This window comes from Pinus tabuliformis, chromosome 5_1 (genome assembly GCF_031772625.1).
Source record: "Pinus tabuliformis cultivar Carrire ecotype Pingquan chromosome 5_1, CPIR1, whole genome shotgun sequence".
Lineage (NCBI taxonomy): Eukaryota > Viridiplantae > Streptophyta > Pinopsida > Pinales > Pinaceae > Pinus > Pinus tabuliformis.
Window position 1 is genome coordinate 810792845 of NC_142305.1, and position 8592 is coordinate 810801436.

The window sequence follows — 8592 nt, forward strand, 5'->3', positions numbered from 1 at the left end:
AAAGAAGTATTTAATGCCTCTATTATCTTCTCTAAAGGAGTAGTCCAAAGTGGAATGTGGCCCTAGTTGCCAATTTTAATAGAGCCCAAAGCCTAGAGCTAGGGTTTCCATCCATTCTTCAATTGGAGCTTCCAACTTGATGCAATTTAGATAAATATAAGAGTGTCCATTAACTAACGTTTCCATCAATGGCAACACCATTCAACATATGGAATGTAATTCTCTTACTGAAATCAAATTAATAATTAGTATTTGGGGCTTTTTATGATGTGTGAGATGAAAAGTTGGACAACTAATTTGTAATGTGGTATATACACCATAAAGGTTAGTACTGTCAAAAATAAAATAAGATGTTTTTATTCAAGTTCTTAGAATGGACATATTCAAGGATTGATACTTATATTTAATGACAACCTTCTACAAAACTGAAGAATGATTATATCACTAACATAAATATTTATAGCAATGTATCTACAAGTTAATCACTATGATTAAGAAATCTTCATGCATGCATAACATAATTTGTAACACTAATAAGATGAATATGCAATGTTAATATGAATACACACAATCTCTTCATAAATTATCATCATGTGTCCACTAGGTTTCAAGGGGGAAATTTGGATTCTTGATTTATAATGTTCTCATATTACTATCCAATTTAGACTTTATCAATGATTAATGTAATTATTTAAGTGATAAGTAAATTGCAAAATGATCATAAAACAAAATTGTAATTGAAATAGTGGAGCATAAGATCTAAGGAGTCTTTGAAATTGTCTCCATTAAGCTTCATCAATACTCATAAAATTTAGATTCCTTAGAAGAAAATTTCAACCACTCTAAACCTCTAAAATAAAATCACTAAATTGACATATTGCTTTGAAAAAATCAACAAATTAATTTCATGCTTAATAACATCTAAAGGTTATTATAATTATTTAATGCTTTGATATCAAACAATTGGTATATATGTGAAGATGCATTAATGTGTTTTGAGTAGTAATTCATTAATACATGCTCTCTCTTTCTCTCTCTCTCTCTCTTTCAAATCAATTATATATATATATATATATATATATATATATATATATATATATATATATATATATATATATATATATATATAACTTGTGTGTATATGTGAATATGTATTAATGTGTTTCGTGTAGTGATTCATTAATACATGTTCTCTCTTTCTGTCGCTTTCTCTCAAATTATATACATATACACACACACACTTCGAGGGTTAGCTCAATTGGTTGAGTTTGCATTCTTAAAGCACCTTTGCTATTGATGTTGGAAAATCAAAGTAATTATATTAGGGTTTGATTCTCCTTTCTTGATCATTACTTGTGAGCGAGTTGGATTCTTTTATTTCTTTATTATCTTATCTTTCATCAAGAAATTACCATATTGTGTGTGTATGAAGATCACAAAACAAGAGACACAAGCTATAGGCACAATTCCAGACTTTCCCTCGACCAAAACTAGACTTTCCCTCCATACCAAGTCAACCTCCCAGATCTTCGACCCTTTCCAACAACTTTGACTAGGCAGTAGCTTCGACAACAACGAAATCTTAGGAGACTTCGATCTCCCAATCTAGACTACGAAAAAAGAGAGAGAGAGAGGCACAAAAAGTTTGATTTTCTTCCTATCTATAGACTTCCACAAAATCACACTTCTCCAACTCTTCTTGAGATATTGAACGAGCTTGAGAGTTGATACTCCAAATGCCTTCAACCGCCTTGTATATATAGGCTTCTTGTGGCTCAAATTAGGGTCCTTAGGCCGACTGGATGTGGAGGGCACATAATTCATATTTGAATCAACACTAAACATTTTTACATGATTTAGAAGCCCAATAAGGGTCTCATTGGATATACAATGACTCTATAAATTCAATATTAATCCTTGGAGTCCACCATGGGGACTTTGACTAATATAATGATGACCCTAGCATGAAACCCATGCTTTAATAAGTCATTCTTACAATAACAAAAAATATTTTCTTTCTTCTTTTGACAAGTACATTACATAATGACTCAAGTACATTAATGAAGACCAAACATAGTTACATTTTCTAACACTCTCTCTTAAATAGGGAGGTATTCATAATGTACAAATACAATGGAAGATCTCAAACTATATGAACCATGAATAACTTTTAGGCACGACAATGCCATGGACTAGATTCCTAACCAGGGAAATCTATCCAATCAGTCACTCATCAATTTAGGCATCACAATTCTACTGATTAGATTCCTGACCAGGGCAATCTATCCAATCAATCACTCATCAATTTAGGCATCGCAATGCCATAGACTAGATCCTTGACTAGGGAAATATATCCAAGTGGGAATAAGGTGGACTCAAGATTTCAGCCCCTCTAGGTACCATCAAGCTTACTTGCTAACCGCCAACCCAAACATAAAGGTGTGCATCCAAAACAAAGCTCAATAACGAGCAACACCCTTTTTTTTAACTTCGGGACCCAGACATCAACACAAAGTGATGGCCATATGTCTCCCCATGCAATGATTCACTCGCAAAGGCTCAAAAAATATCTTCCACTTTCTTATCATCAATACATTCAACAATATCTACCAAACCAAGCAGGTTCCTTAGATATCCAAACTTATTATTAGGAAGAGACTTTGTTAGTATGTCTACTACATGTTCGTCTATCGAGACATACTCCTACTTCACGATCCCATCCTACATCAAGTTCCTAATAAAGTGGAACTTATTATTGAAACACGGTAATTACAGACATCTTGATACAACTTTGATTGTCACAATTAATCACGTCATGACCCAAAGACTTCTTGAATGTTAGAATCTTCCTCAACCAAACAACCTCTTTTCCTACTTCATATGCAACGACACATTCTGCCTCGACACTACTCAATGCAACGAGATCTTGCTTCCTACTAATCCATGAGATCATAATAGCTCCCAAACTAAAACATTCTCTAGTACTACTCCTTCCATCAGTCTCACTGCCACCCCAATCAGAGCCTGTAAGTCCAGTTAGCTTGAATTCCTTACTACGATACTTTAGGCAGTGATGTATAGTGCCACGAAGATACCTCAATATATGTTTGGAATCTATCCAGTGATCATGACGAGGATCCAAATGAAACTGACTAAGAATTTTCATTGCAAAACATATATCTGGCCTAGTATTTACCAGATACATCAGGGAACCCACTAACTGTTGATATGAGGTAGGACCCACGAGACTAGAGTCAAGGCCCATCAACTTCTTGATGTTGGTGATCGTAAGAGTAGTCATCGACTTGGAATCCATCATTCCAAATTTCTAGAATAACTTGATGATGTACTTTCCTTGACCCAAATATATCTCCCCGTGTCTTTGCCATACTTCTAGACCTAGGTAACAATGCATCATTCCTAGATCCTTCATTTCAAATTCAACTCCCAACATCTTCTTGCATTCTCGAATTCTTTTTTCTATGCCTGTGATGAATAGATCATCCACATATAGTAGAATAATGACAAGCTCATTATTCACGACCTTGATGTAGAGATTTAGATCAAAAGAACTCTTCATGAACCCAATTTTAAGTAGATACACATCCATCCTTGCATACCATGCCCTAGGTGCTTGCTTCAAGCCATATAGGGGCTTCTTAAGTCTGCAAACATGAGAGAGGCCATGTTATTCACTTCAAAGCCCCCAGGTTGTTCGATGTACACTTCCTCATCAATGGTCCCATTCAATGCGGTCTTAACATCCATTTGATGGATATTCCACCCCATTGTAGCAGCGGATGAAACCAACGATCTAATGGTAATGTACCTTGCTGTAGGTGCAAAGGTTTCTTCATAATCAATGCCTTCCTTTTGAGAGAAACCCCTTGCAATGAATCTTGCTTTGTACTTGTGTATGCTTGCATCAACAACAAGTTTGATCTTATGGATCCACTTTGATGTGATAACTGATTTGTCTCTAGGTCTAGGAACGATCTCCCTATTAGAGGAAATGTAACTAGGCTCGGTCTTCATATATGTAATTTTGATATTTGTACTTATTCAAGAAAAGAAAATTTATTTTGATATTATTTGTCAATGAGTTTCTTGCTCATTGAAAGTAGGACAAGCACATTTTAAAGTGCTTCTAGAGAGTTAAAGTCAAAATGTAATTATGATGAGACCCTTTGAGGGCATGTTACATCATGTATGACATCATACAAGGTCATGGGAGCACCTCCAAGCATGGTCAAATCCTCTCCTAGGACCAACGAAGTCTACAAGCAACAAAAAGATGAATAAAAATTGAATTATGGTACAAACTCTAAGTTGGCCTTAAAGATAGTCAAGTCAGCCTAAAGAGGAGGGACACACCTCTATTTATAGAGGTTGTCCACTCCTCATTAAACGTGTAAGTTGAGCTATGAAATACGTAAAGAAGGACAATCGAGTAAGGGTAGAGAAAAGACAAGAAAGTCGAAAAAAGAACTTTGTTAGGGCAACGATGAAAGGAGGAAGGACAACAAAGGTATAGGGTTGTTTTCTAGGGTATGTACAACCACACGTGTGAAGAGATAAGGGATAGTCTGTGGCCATATCAACAGTGAAGTTGCAAGGGTATATTCTCTATGGTTTTGGGCTAGTAATTAGGCCTACAAAGGCCTCCTACTCCAACGAAGAAGAACAACTCTAAAGGGAAGTAAGGAAGCAGAAAGTTGAAGTATGAAGGACTGTTTCTAGGGCTAACAGTCACACATGTGAGGTGCAACAAGGGTATGAAAACAAAAAATCTTGTTTGTTTGGGTAAGAGATCAAGCCTACAAAGGCTCACAAGCCTAGTGAAGGCGCCCAACTTTCTGAGGTGAAAAAGACTCTAATTGGAAGACAAATTGTTGAAAAAAATGCCAGAAGTGACAGTGCAGAAAGAGGAAGGATTTGACATATGCTTGGAGGATATCCTAGTCAAGGGTCTAGGATTTGGCAGTTGTTCAAATAAGAAGCTTCAATAATAGAAATATTACAAAGTGTTTTCCTCTCAAGAGTGGAGAGGGTTTGTCCCTAGCAGAGAGCCAAATCTTGTGTTCTTTTTATTTTGTTTTGGTAGCAGTTTGATGAAGCACACACATATGCACTAATAGGAAGAAGAAAAAGAATAAGATAACCATAAAGGTAAAAAGAATTCACAAATTGTTATCTAGCAATGGAGAATCATCACAACACTATTTTTCCTAGATTCTCTAACATGGTATCAGAGCTAAGGTGACACATCAAGGAAAGGACAACTCAAGAACACTCATCAAGGAGAAACATTTACAAAGTTTAAGCATCAAGCCTAGAAGTCTCAATCACTTCAAGGACAAGAAGGGTCTACAAACCTAGAAGAAGAGCCTTACGTAAAGGCATCGACAAAGAAGATCAGATTGGAGCAAGGTCTACATCAAGCTACAAGTCATCAAGCAAATCTTATCATCAAGCAAGTCCACTTGAAGAAGGAAACTTGAAGAGCATCAAGATCCAGGAAAGTCAAGCCACCAAGCCTGCAAGGAGGAAGCAATTCCATTACATCTCAAAATCTATCAAGTAAGTACATGTCCCCTTCTGAATATACATCAATGTCGTTTTGCAAGGAAAGCAATAAATTGGTAGGTACCAATAACTTTCTTGCATGGAAGAGGAGGAGTAATCTACTACTCAAGGAGAATGAACTCCTAGAGCATGTCAAAGGGAATATCACTATCCCTGCTAAGGATCAGACTCAAGCGTTAGCCAAGTATAATAAGGATGAGACAAGAGCTCAAAGGATTATGATAAAATCAATCAAAGACTCTCTCATTCCCTATGTCTCCAAGTTTGAGACATTGAAAGAAATTTATGACAAGCTAGTAGAGCTATTCTCGGTATCCACAACTGGAGAAGTAATATCCTTGAGGAGTGAAGTATACAAGACGAAGATAACAAAGGAAGGAATAGCTCCCTACTTCATGAAAATCTCTGAAATGAGTGATCAACTTCAAGAGCTTGGGGAAGTCATGTTTGATAGAGATATGGCAACGGTTGTACTCAATGCTCTACTTGAGGAGTGGGGAAACTTCACATCTAGCATTTATGCCAAGAAGGAAGCAACCACTCTTAGTGAAATGTGGTCTCTATGTAGAACATACCAGATTTAAGGAAAAAGAAGATGTGGGATCAAAGTAGAAAGCATTCGCTACCATGGCCAAAAGAAAGGGTAAATTTGGAAAGTTTGGTCCACGAAGAACAAACAACAAAGACATGTCCAAGATCCAATGTTTTGGATGCCAAGAATATGGACACTACAAAAGAAATTGTCCTAAGTTTAAGAAGGACATCAATAACGAAAGGAAGAGGGAAGAAGCTCACATAACTCAAGAGATGAAAGAAGAAGGAAAGAAGCAGAAGAAGAAAGATCCTATGGATCTCTAATATGACTAGGCCAAACTCTTTACTTCTAGACTTCTTTTAAAGTTTTTGAGTAGAATAGGAGCATGTAGGAATAAATTAAATTGCATGGCTAGAATCACCCTCTAGAATATAGCAACATAATGTACATAAAGTTCTAGACACTCATGTAGATGTAACATTTATGATAATAACAAAAATGCATAAATAGAAATATATTCTAGAATATAGGAGAATGACAAATATAGCTCAAGATATTCATGTAGAAGAAGCATACCTAGTATATGACCTCATACATGATGAAAGAAAAATTGATCATGATAAAAATCTTATAAGACCTACATCATCAAAGGAGGGAAACATTTGCAAGACAAGGATATTTAAGATGCTATGATGGAATCTTTAAGAGAAGGTTCATGAACCAAGCAGATGTCTCATTGGGAATCCCATTTATGGGTTTCAAGAAAAGAATGATATGCAGGTAGGATAAGATGAAGCAAGAAGGCCCACACCAAAGGATGATCAAAGAAGAATCAAGATGAGGTATGTATGCATCAAAGTTTAGTCATGTTATCATTTGTATATTACTAAGTCATGGGTATAGCTCTATAACATGATCAAGCATGAAAGAATCTCTTTCACCAAGAACATGCTCGAAGGAATGTAGCACAATGCAATGAAGGTCAACAAAAGAATATGCTCACATAAGGAGCATAGGATTGCTGACTAAGAGGCAAGAATAAATACTGACAAGTACAGAACGAAAGCAATGAAGGAATACTCTCACAATGGGCATTAGATGGTTGACCTATCTATCTGAGAAAGAGAAAATGAAGAAAGAGATCAAGCATGTGAAGAACACCATGATCACCAAGAATCACTCTCTGAAAAAATGCCTTGAAGATATCTCCTGAAATAAGGCAGGACAACTTTGATAAAGGAAGAAAGAACCCTTGACACCTATGAAGGGCTTGGAGATATAAAGGTGCAGATAACTGATTCTACTCTAAAGAGATGTCGTGATGATGAAGCCATCCAAAAGAAAAAAAAACAATGCTAAAGCAATATCAGGATGAAGTCATGATGGGCTAATAGGTCAAAGCATATAACCTAGAAAGTATGATGAAGCATCAATGAGGAGAGCATTTCAAAGCATGGACAAGATGACAAAAGAGTAGACATGATGACAAGAAGAACTTGATAGTCACTTTCCACGAAGCAATGACATGACAAACCAAGAAGGAAAGTGATCAATGGATGGTTCCCTACCTAGAAGAAGCTCGATCGAATACTTCATGACATTAAGAAAGGAAGAAGATCAAGCAAGTTGAAGTACCCACGAAGAAGAAGTTGTTTATGAAGGAAAGAGTCTCCAATTAAGAGGGAGCTCTGATAGGTCCCTGATCAAGAGGGAGTTTTTGGATCACCCTTGATTACAAAGGAGTGACAATTGTGCTTTCCATTTCATGGGTCATGTAGTAGATTAGGACTAACAACTGTGAATCTAGATGAAGGCCATGAATGGAAATGTAGACACAAGATAGACACAACATTCTTGTCTTCACTTGGGAAGAAAGAATGGGAGGATTAGGTAATCATCTGGCATCTGATACTCTTTGAGGGTGTGTAGGACATCCAAGACATAGGACATCCAAGACAAGAGTAGGCAAGAGGACCAATAATCTTTGAGGGATGGGAACCCAAGATAAGAATAGTCATACTCGAGAATAACCGGGTGGGTATGTACCTTGAGAGACAATGATGAAGGCGTCTATAAATCATTGGTCTCGCCGGTATTGTAGCTCATGGTCTTGTAAAGAGATGGAGCTGTTAGTTAATGCCTTGCAATATGACAATTGTAGGGACCAACCCTATATTGTTGTTTTTTTTTAAACACAACTAAAAATACAACCATAAGAAAATAGCATTGGGAACTCAAAAATTATTAAGAATTATATAAAACTTTCTTGAATTTCACTTCATTGAACATATCATCAAATTTACTTATTATTAACTAAAACCATAATGAATTCATACAAAAGAATGTTATAACAACATAGGTACCATTCACCAAGAGACGAGATTCAAACTTGACTTTCCGCTATTTGCCCTCCTTTGTTATCGGTTGCCTCCAAGTGTCAATGTCGACGTGCTTAATCCAAATGCAATGAC